Source organism: Loxodonta africana, chromosome 24 (genome assembly GCF_030014295.1).
Source record: "Loxodonta africana isolate mLoxAfr1 chromosome 24, mLoxAfr1.hap2, whole genome shotgun sequence".
NCBI lineage: Eukaryota > Metazoa > Chordata > Mammalia > Proboscidea > Elephantidae > Loxodonta > Loxodonta africana.
Window position 1 is genome coordinate 27311957 of NC_087365.1, and position 14980 is coordinate 27326936.

A 14980-nucleotide genomic window follows, 5' to 3' on the forward strand; every position below is an offset into this window, starting at 1 on the left:
AAAAAAAAATTACAGGGAGGAAAATCCTCTCCCACAGCACATTTCTAAGAAAAAAAGCAGTTACTTTCCCATTTACTGTTAAAATAGTGCCTCTGCTGAAAGGGACAGATTAAGAATATTAATCTTCCGACAATATTTGCTTGGTAGTCACTTAACAAGGAGTCCTGGTGGCCCAGTGATTAAAGCATTCAGCTGCTAACCAGAAGGTCAGTGGTTTGAACCCACCAGCCACTCCACAAGAGAAAGATGTGGCGGTCAGCTTCTGTAAAGATTTACGGCCTCAGAAACCCTATGGGGCAGTTCTACTCTGTTCTTTAGGGTCACTATTATGAGTCAGAATCGACTTGACCACAACAGGTTTTAGTCACTTTTTATTGTCACAGAAAAAAGTTGGCATTGTTTTTTTGTTTTGTAAAAGAATTCTACTACAATAACTCTGCCACCGATAACCAACAAATGACAACCTGCCTCAGCAGCTTGCCCGTGAAACGGCAGTGAATGAGTATCATCCTCTTACCAAGCCAGAGCAGCTGCTCTGTCAGCAGTTTACATTCAGACAATTTTTCCACATACAAAGCTCTTGCTAAGGTAGTAATTTACTATTAGGGATGTCTTCTCCAGTACAACTATCCTCCAGTATCTCACAAAAGAAATGGGTCTCCATGGTTTTAATTGTCAAAAGGGAATTTATCAAATACTGAGACACGCAAAAGGCTTCTGTACTTTTATAACTAGACAGCAAACCTACCGTGCTGCAAAATTTTTTGTTCTAACATAGCATGCCTGAATCTTCAGCCATGTTTTCTGTGCATCTTTCAATAGTTTTTGCTGATAAAGGAATGCATCTTGATTTCTTGACATTATTCTCCATATATCAGCTTTTAGTTTTTTTTTTTTTGGTCACAGGAAGAACCTGCCAATGGTAGGTGCCTTTTTGTCTTTTACAAGGACAAGAAACCTCAAAATATAAACGGTAATCACTGAGATTAGCAAAATTTCATAAAGCATTTGATTAAATTGCCCATGACTTTAAACATCACTGAAAAGAAAATTTAGAGGCTCTCTTTATGCCCTAGATGCTTAGTGTTCAAACGTCTTGGTACTGATGACAGCCTCGCATCTCACTATTTAATATCTCAAGGTTCTACATGCTCCTAACGGAAGATTCCTGTTCATGACAGAGGATGTAAACCTATGGCTCAGACAGGCTTCCTGACGCCACCCCACTTCACAGGAGCTGACTGATTTAATCGGACTCGACAGTGTTCACACCTGGGGGTGGACACGGGTCTGCTCCGTCGTTTGGTCCGTTGGCTTGTGCTTACATTATCAGTATCTTCTTCAGTCACTGGTTTCTCTGCAGGAACCATTTTAAGTCACTTGTCCAATTTGTGAAGGTTAGTTTAATGAAAACTGCATAATATAATCTGTTATCCACATGTTGTGATAGGCTGAAAGCAAATGTATTAACAAGGCTCGGCTCACTACAGAGCTTCCTCTCTTCCTTCGGGATACCCAAAGTTTTAGAGTTAAAACATGACTGTTTGACTTATGAACGCAAGATGCCAGCAACAATTCTAAATGAAATGTTTTATCTTATTTTTTGCAGATAAAAATTAAAAAAGCTCTAATATTTTATTCCAACATCCCAGTGAACTGTCATATATCCCACTTTGAAAATTACTGCTCTAGACTGCGGTCCAGTCAACTTTTTACAACTGCAAATCAGATCAGTTCATTCTCCTGCTGAAGACCCTTCAGTGGCTCAGCTCTGCCTTCAGAATAAAGCCCGAAATCCTTGCATGCCTTTTAGGGCCCTCGGTTCTGGGCCTGCCTCTCTCTAATTCAATGGATCTCAATCTTGACTGCACATTAGAATCACTTCAGGAGTTTAAAAATATATGTGCTCCGGCCCCAATCAAAATATCCGGGGATGGGGTATCTGTATCCCTGATTGCTTCCTCAGGTGGATCTAAAGTATAGCCAGGGGAACACAACAGAGAACCCCTGAGGGAGCAGGAGAACAGTGGGATGCAGGCCCCAAATTCTCATAAAAAGACCAGACTTAATGGTCTGACTGAGACTAGAAGAATCCCGGCGGTCATGGTCCCCAAACCTCCTGTTGGCCCAGGACAGGAACCATTCCTGAAGCCAACTCATCAGACATGGATTGGACTGGACAGTGGATTGGAGAGGGATGCTGGTGAGGAGTGAGCTACTTGTATCAGGTAGACACTTGAGTCTGTGTTGGCATCTCCTGTCTGGAGGGGAGATGGGAGGGTAGAGAGGGTTAGAAACTGGCAAAAAGGTCACGAAAGGAGAGACTGGAGGGAGGCAGCGGGCTGACTCATTGCGGGCAGGGTAAATGGGAGTATCTAGTAAGGTGTGCATAAGTTTATGTGTGACAGACTGACTTGATTTGTAAACTTTCACTTAAAGCACAATAAAAATTATTTAAAAATAAATAAAGTACAGCCAGGGTAGAGAACTACTGCTGCAGGGTCACTGTAAGCCATCCACCCCCTCCTGCTCACCAGCTTCTGGTGCTCAGTAAGCTCTCAGTAAGGCTGCGCACTCAACTGTGATCCACCCACCAGCAGCATCTGCCTCACCCAGGAGCTAGTTGGTGATGCAGGATCCCAAGCCCCACCCCAGACCTACTGAATCAGGACTTGGCATTTTAACAAGATCCCCAGGTGGTTCATGAGTACAATCAAGTTAGAGAAGCTCCTGAGGTACCAAACCCCTTTCCAGCTTAGGGCCTTTGGAAATGTTGTTTAACTGCAAATCTTATTTAATTGTCTAACTTTTCTGATATTCCCATGGCACTCTATTCTTTCCCTTTGGTCACATCCATCACAACTGTAATTACCATAAGGTGTTATGTGCCTGCCTATTCCCCTAACCCATAAGTGTTATAGGACAGATATCACATCTGTGGGGTAACCCCAGCTCCTGGTACAGTGGCAGGTATTTTCATCTGAACTGTATCTAACCTCATTACATTTCATACTGATGATCCTATCCAAAACTTCTACAACACTCCCTTCTCACCAACCATGTTCTTCTTCAGCCACAGCTGGCTCTAGCTGCATAACTCTTGGATATGATACATATCACAGTGCAGTACTTACATCCAACTGCAAATGAGCTACTGGTCTTTTCTAAAGAAAGGTAAATTAAACATAATTCAAAGTAGCACTACATTTCTTTTAAATTAATAAAATAATCAAATGCTAGGTTTTGTTTTTTGTTTGTAACAGCATTGGCTGGTTTGTGGCGACACAGGGCCACATAAATGCTGACTGCGTTGTAAACTAGTTCAACCTTTCCATGTAGCAATCCAGCACTAAAACTTTATTCTTTGACTCAGTGAGCCCACTGTAGGGGTAAGAAGGGTCCAAGAAAATAATGCAAAAAAAAGAGAAGTATTTCACCCTCGTGCGCAGGTTTATAAAATTTTCATTTATTACGGTAAAAAAAAAAAAAAGATTGCACAAACTCCAGTTGTTAATGCATGGAATCCTGTTCAAAAAACAAAACCCACTGCCACGGAGTCGATTCCAACACATAACAACCCTAAAGGACAGGGCAAAACTACCCCATAGCGTTTCCAAGGCTGTAAATCCTTACAGGAGCAGACTGCCACATCTTTCTCCCGTGGAGAGGCTGGTGGGTTCAAACCGCCAACCTCTGGGTTAACAGCCAAGTGCTTAACCACTGCACCACCAGAGCTCCTTATGGAATACTATATCGTGATTTAAAATACCAAAGACACACACATGAGTAAATATGGAACATCTAACGCTATTCAAGAATACAAAAATCATATTCCGTATATACTAATTGCAAGGATAAAAATCTATGCCTGTATATAAAAAAAAACACACAAAATGGATGGGAATTTAGAGTAATGTAAGTATGGTTTTACATATAATGCATTCTCCTTTCCATAAAGAATATACTAAAAGAAATCTTAATGTTGGGTTACTTGTGAGTTTCCTGCTGAGTTTTATTAACTTAGAGTAGAACTGCCCCATAGGGTTTCCAAGGCTGTAAATCTTTTCGGAAGCAGACTGCCGCATCTTTCTCCCGCTGAGTGGCTGGTGGGTTCAAACCATCAACCGACCTTTCAGTTAGCAGCCCAGCGTTTAATCACTGTGCCACCAGTTATATTACTGCTATTTATATTGTTGCACCCAGGCTCACATACACACACGCAAAATATTTCTTCAGCTTTGGCATTTGGGATCATTAGCTGCTGCACTAGAAGAGACAAGATGCTATATTCACTCAGCTTCCTGCTTGTAACTCAAGCTTCATAATCATCTCACTTTCCACGTGAAGGTGGACAAAAATAATCCAACGATGTTTACAAACTGACTCTGAGCTCCTCTAATGAAAGGTGTTGGACAAATACAATCATAGCAAGTATCGGAATTGCTTAAAAAACTACCACCACCGACCCTGACCATCTTACACAAACCACTTTCATTCTTCTGAGCCTCAGTATTTTCCCTATAAATCGAAATAGGCTAAAATCACATGGTGGGGAGGGACTGGTGAGGGAAAACAGGCATATGAAACCTGAAAAAGCTTCCCAGGCGATCCTGCTGCATACTCTGATGAAGATCCATTGAGTCACACTCACATTTTTGGAGAGAGGATGTTGTTGTTAGATACCTGAGTTGATTTCGACTCATAGAGATCCCATGTGACAAAGTAGAACTGCCCCCAAAGGATTTTTGAGGCTGTAATCTTTATGAAAGCTGACTGCCAGGTCTTTCTCCCACAGAGCAGCTGGGTGGGTTTGAACCACCAACCTTTCAGTTAGCAGCCGAACACCTACCCATGGTGCCACAGGGCTCCTTTGGGGAGAGGATAAATTGGTACAATTCTCTCAAGGGGGTGGGTGATTTGGCTACATCTCTGAAAATTAAAAACGCACATTTCCTTTGACCCAGTAATCCCGCTTCTAGAAGTGTATCGTTCAGATAAACTTACACATGAACTCATAACAAGGTATGTTCAAGGACATTCACTGTAACAGTGTAGTAGAAAAACCTGGAAACAACTTAAATGTTACTTAACCAGAGTCTAGTTACAAGTTATGGTACAGTCATACAATGAAATAAATAAAAGAATGTCAAGAAAAAGAATGAACAGCTCTACATGTATTAATATGCAATGATTTCCGAATTATATTTAGTAAAAAAGAATAGGGTGTGACCGGTATGTACCTACCAGGACAGGAAGGGGGTGGATAGGTAGGCACATGTTTATAAAGGAACAATGTCCACATAAGGCCACAAAAACTGGAAACTGCAGCCACTCTGGGCAGGAGGTGTGGGAAACAGGAGACGTGCCGTCAGGGTAGGAGGAAGGCTTATTTTTCTCTATATATTTGTACTGCTGGCATTTTTTTCTCACATGCATTTATTAAATTTTCCTTAAAAAAAAATAATAATGATAATAATAATTCAGCAACCCAGTCAAAGTACTTAGACAAGTGTCTGGCAAGTACAAAGTATTAGTCAATGGTTGCTATTAGTTAAAATTAAAGAAAAAATAACCACCGAGCAGGACTCTCTCTAGGCCTCCCTCTGGGTCTAAGACGCTGTGACTCTGCCTCTCTGAGGCATGGTCACTGCTTCCTAAACCACATGCCCCCAAATGACCTTTCCAAGCCCAGGTCAGTCTCAAGTCCCCAAACTTTTAAATTCCTCTAGTGGCTCTCCAATGCCCAAATTCTAACTTGATACATACATACAGTCCTTCAAGCTGACTTTAACCTCATCTCCCATCCCTCTTCTCCCCACCACTGCAATCCAGCAATGCTTATTAGCCTCTCCCTGTTCCCCAAGAACAGTGGGTTCCTTCTACCTCCAAGCCTGCTTGTGCTTGTGTTGACCCTTCTTTTCTGAGTGCTGTTCACCATACAGACTCCTATGCATTCTTCATGACTCAAAGGCCCTCTCCCAGGAAAGCTTTCCCTGGCAACCCAGGGAGAATGCTCCCTGCACATCCTGGCAGAGGTTCTGGAACTAGACTGCCAGGGTTCAAACACTGACTACTGCCTCATCTGCTCACTGTATGGTCTCAGTTTCCATTCCTATCGAGTAGGACCAAACCCCTATATGACTATTAAAAAGATTAAATAGATAATTCACAGAAAGTATTTATCACATAGCCTGTCACACGGCAAGTAAAACAGCTATTATTATTAAATTGTCATAGCACCTGTGATGTTATTAGTATCCACCTACCACTGCATTAGACCGTGAGCCCTCAGAGGTAAGGATGTGGCTCTTTCACTTTTATTTTGTATCCCAAGCACCAAGGCATTACCCCTGGCAAATGGAGGGCACGTGACTGTACTTAAGTCAGAGGGTTAGCTTTTCTGGTTCTGAATTTCACCCAGATGGTAAAGTAAGTGGCTAAAAGGTACCCACTAAACGGCCTCCTGGACCTCACCCTGCTTTACAGTGCACTTTATCAACCTGGCCACTTCAGGCAGGCAGAGATGAGAAGAGATACTGGGGCTTTTGGTCTTTCAGAAGTTTAGAGACAGACAAGCAGGTTGGAGGCCGATGGGACATGGGACCTGCCAGTTACTACCTGCTGACTAATTATGGGGGCTGGGTACGATGGGCAAGGGGAGGTAGGGAATCAAAGGTACTAAAAATCCTGTGTGTGTGTGCACTCCAAGCAGGATTCCAGTAAACACTCACGGAAGATTCACTTGGGAAATGGGTACCTGGAAGTAAACAAAGCCAAGGCATGGAGAGAAGGGATAGAAAAGGAACTATAAGACAATTGTGAGGAACAATTCTCCTAGCATGGGATATGGAAAGGTGAACAAGACACAGTTCCTGCCCTCAAGAAGCTTCTCAAAGGAGAAAGGTTTTAAAAGAAAAAGAGGAACTTCACAGGTAAAGGTGGGGAGAAGAGAGGATCACATAAGCAAAAGCACCCCAGCATGTTACCAGGCAGTCAAGCAATTCTGCATGGCTATGGAAAGGGGTAAGGGGATGGAGAATTGAAGGACTGGGCTAAAAGTAAAAGAGTAAGCTAAAGCAAGACCGTCAAGGGCTTTGAATGACCTGCTAAAGGCATTTCAGGCTTCATTCATCTCATGGGAAAAGGAAAGCCAAGGGAGTTTTTAAGTAAACAAGTGACAGCATCGGATCTGTGTTTTTGAAAGGAGTGGCCAGGCAGGAAGATGTCTGTCCTTGCTAGTCAGTCCTTCTCGCCCACCATCTTCTGGTTCTCCAGCTGCCTCAACAGCAAGCAGGTGGCAAGTGAAGAGAATCTCCTAGGAGACGTGGCTGGTCCCAGAGCAGGGATTCCTAACCTGGCCAAAGGCTTTCACCCTGCTTAGGGAGGTTCGGAACATTCCTCTTTTCCTTTCTTACAATATCATCACTGACCTCAAAAAAAAGAAAAAAAAAAAAACCCTCAACATCGGGCTCAATCCTGCCATTATTTCTATTTTCAGGAAAAACAATTAGGGACTAATTTTTCGAAGAAAGATATTCTTTATTTCCCAAAAGTAAAAGGGTGGCGCTGCATTACCCACCCCCTCAGTCGGCGTATTTTGAATTCTGGGCAGCTCTGAGCCCCCATCTCCCGCCCTAAGTAGCCTCAACAGTTGGGAGAGGACAGCAAAGAGAGGAGCCTGGGAGAGGGGCCGGGAGTGGGCTTTAAGGGAAAGAAAGCCTGGTCGCTGCAAGAACAAATCTTCTCATCCAGGAGTTTCCCTCCCTCCTCCCATTAAATGTACCCGAGCAAATTCTGTTCTCACGGTTCCAAGTTTCTTCTTTCAGAATGAACTCTGGCAGCGCCTGGCCTGGCCCCCAGAGGACGCACGCAAAGTTCCCGGGCAGTCGAGAGGGGTCGGCGCCCTGTCCACCGCGTTTCCGGGGACCCCCCCCCCCCCACGGGCCGCACAAGGATGCAGATCGGACCTGGGAAGCCCGGTGCTTTCTACGCGCAAAAGGGATTCGGACTCCGGTCGGGGCCCCCTCCCTCCGGCGCCCGGAGCCGCCCCCGCCGTCCGTGCCCACCCGCGGCGGCGACCGCGAACGCTCACCGAGTCCGGCGCTGGGCGGGACCGCTGGGGACGAGGACGGCGGCTCCGCCTCGGCTCCGCGGCGGCGTCTCGGCCCGCCACACGCCCTCAGGGCCGCCGCCCGGCCCGCGGCCCAGAGCCCCGCGGCGGCGGCGGCGGCCTCGCCTCCATGGCGAGGGGAAGCGGCTTAGGGGCGGCGGGGCGGGCGGCGGTGATGGCGGCACGGCCCGGGGTCCGAGCTCGATCGCGCGCGCGCGCCTCTCTGTCAGCGCCGCACTCGCTGCAGCCTCGCTCCCGACCCGGCCTCGGCTGTAAGGGGCCTTCTCATTGGCCGTTCAGAGACGGGCGCTGGTTGGCCGAAACCGAACGGGCGTCTCCTGGCCCTCGCTGGCCCCGCACTTGCGCGCCTCCGAGCGCCCGCTTGCCGGCCTAGGACGCAGAACCCGGGTCCTAGGGTCTCATGGGCTCACGGCCCACTGCGGGGACGCGCGCCCCACCGAGGCCCGGCCCTCGGGAAAGCAGGGCCCGGGAAGCGCTGGCCGCCCGTGCACCAGCGCCTTCGCCTCTCCACAGTCCCAGGCCCCTGGACGTGGGCCTTCATCCCAGTCTACAGATGCTGAAACTGAGGCCAAATCCAGGCAACACCAATTATCTAGTGGCCAAGATGGCCTGGAACTCGAAAGCTGCCTTTCCGCCCCTCTCCAAATATGACCCAATCGGACTTCTCTCTCTCTTTTTTTTTAACTAATTGCTGCAAGGTATTTAAAGGACGAAGGATCTCACTGGGAAGAGAGAAGAAACTGCTGAGCCCCTAGATACTGTATTTCAGGAGTCAGCCCACGCCATCCCCACCCGAGCCCCGGGGAAATCTCCCCCGATTTCCGGAGGCACATCCTGGGGCCTGGCTCGCCAGAAGCCTAGAAGAAGCACGACACGTGGTGCTCCGCGGTGGGGGTGCCGTTTACAATAGGCCTAGTCGTGGAAGGGAGGTTCAAAGCAAAGAGAAGACCGGGAGGTGCGGCCCCCCAGGGACCAGGACGGCCCCTCGGGATTCCCTCTCCAGCGCTCCGGGCACCGCGTCCTGTGCACGATGCTAGGCAGCGTTCGGTCCGCGCGTCTGGTGGCAGTGGATTCCCAGGTGGAGCCACTACGGCGCTTCAAGAACTGGGAGTCCACAACTCGAGGCCGATTACACAATGGACAGTTCTCTAGGTTGCGGCCCCCAAGCGGGGCCCCTCGGGCCCTCTGGGACCCGCGCAGGGCGAGAGGCTGGACGTCCTCAAGGTGGAGACAGATTACATCATAGCAGCGCGCAAGCACAGCTTGCGGAGGACCCGTCCTTCCAGTCCCTGTTGTCTGTGCTGCCGCGGACAGGTGGTGGCGAGCCTCTCCTTCAGGCAGTGCAGCCCCTGAGCTACCTACCCCGGACCTGGGCAGAGGCTTCACATTCGGCGCGCCCCGAAGGGTCTAGTCTGTGGCTGGTGACAAGTCTTACCACTCTGCAGTCCCTACCATTGCCTGCAGTCCGAGCTCCAACTTGGGACCCCTTCACCACCCCGCCCCCTAACTGTGGGATAAGTGAGCGAGAGTATGCTGACCAGAGCTACCATCTGGGATGACAGGGCCCTCAGTGCCTTCCTCAGGCCATTCCCTCCCCGTTAGGGAAGTAACCCTTGAGTTGGAGTTGTGCCCCTCCCTACCTCTTGCAGGGTGGGCCAGAGGTGCTCACCAAATGGCAGAACCCAAGGAGCCTCTTCCAGATAGCCACTCCAGCCCAAAGGCCCAGAGGCCACATGCCCAGTCTCCTGGCATCAGAGCCCCAAGCCCGGCAGTGAGGGCAGGCCCTTCCTCTCACCCACCATTCACATTTCCTAGGAAATCCACACTCTACTGGATACACTGAATGGAAAGTGAAAACCCCAAACTGAACATCTGAGATGAAAACCAAACCTGTTGCCATGGAATCTATTCTGACTCATAGAAACCTTATAGGACAGAGTGGAACTGCCTCATAGGGTTTTCTAAGGAGGGCTGGTGGATATGAACTACTGACCTTTTGGTTAGCAGCTGTAGCTCTTAACCACTATGCAACCAGAGTTTCTACCAGGGCTCTGAAAAACAGTATCTGTTAGCATGGGAGATATCAGGTAGCTAGGATGGCAGCGTGACACAGAGGCCCAAGACTGAGTCAGTCCCCACCCAGCTTAGTTTTACTTTATCTACATCTGACCTGCGTTATTATTTCTTAATATGTTTCTTTTAGTTGGTTTATTTACTTATAGTTTTACTTATATTACCATAAAAGGGTCTGACATGATACTTAAATTTTCAAATATACGTTAAATTACTATTAAAATAAAATGTGTTCATCCTTGAGCTCATCTGGAGGACCCCCACCTGATCTGACCACCTTTGGGAAAATGCTGCTGTTGGGTATGGTAGTCAGAGAGCCCTGGAACCTGGAACCTGGTGGGTCTGTGCTGAGAATTACAGGCATGTACAGCTTGGCAAGTAGCACATTCTCAGGAAATGCAAGTTCCTTCTCTATGAGGCAGCTGCATTGTGGTCAGAGCATGTGCTGAGGGGTGACCAAGGAGGAGGGGGGCCTTGGGTGACCCACCCTAGAGGCCCTGGGAAGGAGGGTTCAGCTCAAACCACACAGACCTCATCTCTACTGGGAGAGGACAGAGTCTCAGCCTCAGCTGTCTGCCTGCAAAGACCTGCCTAGCCTCGCCATCCTACTTGCTTCCCCAGGTGTCCAGAGCTTCCCACCCTCACCACAGGGCAAAGGCCTGTCAGCATAGAGAGGGACTGTGAGAGGCAGGCTTCCTGTGCCCAGGCCGACCCATGTGGAAGGCTGCAACCTTCCTGCTCCCAACCCTGCTTTAGTCTCAACCCACATGAGCATAAACCTACAGGTAGGCTCTTGTCAGCCACTCCACAGGTGTGTCCCAAGAGTCACAGAGTTCATGAGAAAAGGACTAGACTAGAAGTAGAGCTGGAAGATGGGGGCCAAGGACTACTGTTTCTTTAGGCAAGTCGTTTCCTCTTTCCAGGCCTCTTTCCCCATCTGTAAATGGGATAATTAATCATTAGGTCAACAAATATTGTTGGGTGCCAACCATGTGCTGGGCACAGCAGGAAGAAGACAGAAGAAATTCTGCTCTCAAAGCTTACATTCTGGGTGGGGAGACAGACAATAAGCAAAGATATGAACAAGAAAATATGGTAAGTGCTATAATGAAGATAAAGCAGAAAGATACAATTGAGAGTTGAAGTAAAGGGGAACCAAGTGCCTCCCAGTGCCACTGTCCCACACTCCAGGGTCATTTACTGGAGCTTTGCACCTGAGACTGGGTATACAGCCCCTTTACTCTGAGACAGTCCCTGGGTGGTACAAGCTGTTTGTGATCAGCTGCGAACCAAAGGGTTGATGGTTCAAACCCACCCGTCAGCTCTGTGGAAGAAAGGCCTGGTGATCGGCTTCTGTAAAGATTTAAATATAGCCAAAAAAAAAAAACCCTATGGGACAATTCCACTCTGTAACACACGGTGTTTCCATGCATTGGAATCAACTTGATGGCAACAGGGTTAGTTACTCTGAGGTGTCTTGTGGGATTCTCTGCCCTCTCAACTTCCCTTTCCTCCATTGTAGCCACCAATATTCTAACTAGCAGAAATGTTCCTGATTCTCTGCTTCCGGCCCACAATCCTGGTCCTAGCCCAAATCTCAGCCTCATTTGTTGGCCAAGACTTGATCTCACCCACTACCATAGGCCCTGGGCCTGCTCTGCAAATGCCTCAGGGCAGAGGGCTTTTTACACTCATTACAGGTACGTAGTTGAGGACTTGAAAAAACTCCCAGCTCTGTTTTTTAAACATCACTATTTATAGGCGTATGCCTTTGTAAAAACTCAACAAATGTACACTTGAGATTTTGTGCATTTCGTTGTACAGTATATAGATTTTACCTCAAAATAAAAAGCAAACAAATTATGAATGCTAGTTAATGAAATGCATGCTGAAGTATTTTGGGAGAAGTGTACTGATGCCTGCAACTTTGCAATTCCTTAATGGATAGAGATGAATAAAAGACGTATGGTAAACCAAGTATAGTAAAATGTTACCACTAGAATCCAGGTGGTGGGTGTGCAGGTGTTCCCTGTAAAATTCTTCCAACTTGGCTGTATGTTTGAAATTTTTCATAATAAAATGTTGGGGGAAAAATGAGTTTGACCTGACAGAAAAGTACACAAAACTACTCTTAATTTTCAAATGACTCTTCCCGTGGATAATTCCAGTGCTTCTCCACGTGCGCAATTTTTATGAAGCTGTAATCACCGTGTTTGAATGTATTTATCATTGTTGGTTATTTTTCATGTAGTTAGAAAACTTCATGTGTACACTGTTTAATGTTTGCATTAAGAAAAAAAAAAAAGCCTGTTGCCATCGAGCTGATTCCAACTCATGGCGACTCCGTGTATTGGAGTAAAACTGCTCCACAGCATTCTCTTGGCTGTCGCTATGAGTCAGAATTGACTTGATGGCAATGGGTAATCTTACAGAAGCAGATCGCCAGGCCTTTCTTCCAAGGAGCCATTGGGTGGGTTTCAACCACCAACCTTTAGGTTAGTGGCCAATCACAAACCACTTCACATAGCACATGAGTAAATATGTTATATATTAATTTGGGCATGTGGAGTTTTTAATCGTGTAAATTCTAAAAGCACTGCCCAGGGTCCCCAATCTAGCTAGGGTGGACAGGGTTATTTGGTACCAATCCTTTTTCACTGAGAACTAGAAAAGCTGGAGAAAATGTTTTTTAAAGGCACTGAAGAGCTACCAAGACCATGAGAAATTTGGGGGCCAAGACTGGGGAGGAGAAAAGCCCAGGATGATGAGCCCAGTATTGGAATCTCTTCCTTTTCCCAGAGGTGTATGCTGATTCCAAAAAAGAATGCTGATGGGCTGTGGCAGATTTTTAATTTCAAAAACTGGCCACAACAAAATTTCCATTTTCACATACTCTTCCAGAAACTTGCTACTCCCCCATCAAAAGGTGGAGTCTATTTCCCATTGAAATTGGGTGGGGTGGGCTTACGTGACTATCTTGACCAAGAGAATATGGCAGATGTGAGCTGGCATGACTACTGAAGCTAGGTTAGAAAAGGTGGTATGGCTTCTGCCTGGCTCTCTCTTGGGCTCTCCCTTGGAATTCAGCCACCACGCTGTGAGGTAGCCCAGGTTACGTGGAAAGACCATGTGTAGGTGTTCTGGTGGGCAGCCCAGCTAAGGTTCCAGTCGACAACCAGCGTCTACTGCCCAAGATGTGAGTAAGCAAGCCATGGGATGATTTTAGCTCCAGCTGTCAAGCTACCCTCGCCCTTGTCTTCCAGCTGATGCTCCAGACATTGTGGGGTATAGACAAACCATCCCTGCTGTATCCTGTCCAAACTCCTGACCTACATAATAAATGGTTGTTTTACAATTTGATTTATATTCCCTTGGAGGGTTTTCATAAACTGACATAAACCAGGGGTGGGGTAGGGACACTTTATCACGCCCTAAGCCTTACTCTCTCTTTTTAAGCATGCTCAGCCCTAGAGGCATTGAAGAGGAAAGAGCCTGAAGCCCCAGTGAGGCCTGTCCTCTCTCTGGGTCTGTTTCTTCCTCTGTGCTCCTTCTAGACTAAAAGGGTGCGGTGGCAAAAGGAGGAAAAGGTAACACCCTCTGGGTTGGGTGGGGGCACTCAGGCATGAAGCCAAGGTACCATGGAGTGCAGACTGAAGGCTGGAGACAGGGAGACTGGAGGGCCAAGAAGGCACTCCTACTGACTGGGGATGGACCCTCCATTGAAGGTAGGGTGGAGTCAGGGGCTCCAGTCCGAAGCTCCTATTTGACAGAACTGAGATCTTCCATCCTTCTTTTCTCTCTCACCCAGAGATCCTTAGGGAATTGCTCACTACTTGGCATAGAATTCAGCTGCTAACCAAAAGGTCAGCAGTTCACCTATGTCCTATACGGTTGCTATGAGTGGGAATCGACTCGATGGCAATGGGTTTGGTTTTTTTTTTTTTGGTTCAGTGGGCACAACACCAGTGGCACAGTGGTTAAGCACTCAGATCTGAACTAAAAGGTCAATGAACCCATCAGCCACTCCGTGGGAGAAAGATGTGGCAGTCTGCTTCTGTAAAGGCTACAACCTTAGCAACCCTATGGGGCAGTTCTACTCTGTTCTATAGTGTAGCTGTGAGTCTGAATCGACTCAACTTCAATGGGCAGTTATTTGTTCAGTGGGCAGCTAAAGGGCAGGGTTTCCAGAGCTCCTCCTCCAACCTCCACTAGCCACATGCTTCTCATTAGTCCTCCTAAACTGGGGACCTGCCTCAGGCTCCTCTGCTCATCAAGGGCTGGATTCCATTTCCAGCTCAGGCATCCCCACTCTGTTACTACAGGAGCCAAGGAGCAGCTCTGAGGCCCCTACATGTCCAGCGAAGGAGCCCAGGCTTAGCAGTCAGCCTGGCTTTCAAACCTACCCAGTCCTCAATTTTCTCTTCTGTAAAAAGGGGTGATGTTACCTATCTTGGGGATCGTCGTAAGGAATAAATGAATTAATAATGCCAAGTGTTTAGTGTGGTTTGTGTGTGTGCGTGCACATGCTTTTCTGTGTGGTTCTTAATAAGTCGGTGCTTATTTAAGCTTTGTACTATCTTTCCTCATAACCTTCCTAGGGGTTGTGAGATTGAGAGATCTCTCCTTGGTAACTGTGGAGAGAAGCTGGTCTCTTGTAAGTATAGCTGGAAAAGTCCCTCCATCCCCAGCACAATCAAACACAAGCAGCTTTGCTCTGGTGTCTGGATGGTTCTGCCTTGAGCTTGCGTTCATTTAGGCTGGACCGCGTGAGATAAG

General features: G+C 47.2%; 1 protein-coding gene across 5 annotated transcripts in view; it reads right to left on the reverse strand.

Moving 5' to 3' along the window:
- Window positions 1-8197, reverse strand: part of PTPRA (protein tyrosine phosphatase receptor type A) — a 152873-nt gene extending 144676 nt beyond the window's left edge. For 2 of the 5 annotated variants that reach the window (XM_064275858.1, XM_064275859.1), the window contains exon 1: window positions 8093-8125. The gene's annotated coding sequence lies outside the window, so the exon portion shown is untranslated. Of the gene's footprint in view, window positions 1-8092 lie in introns of all 5 variants that reach the window. The other 3 variants (XM_010591567.3, XM_064275856.1, XM_003411614.4) reach the window with 3 other exon arrangements.
- Window positions 8198-14980: the final 6783 nt, after the last annotated feature.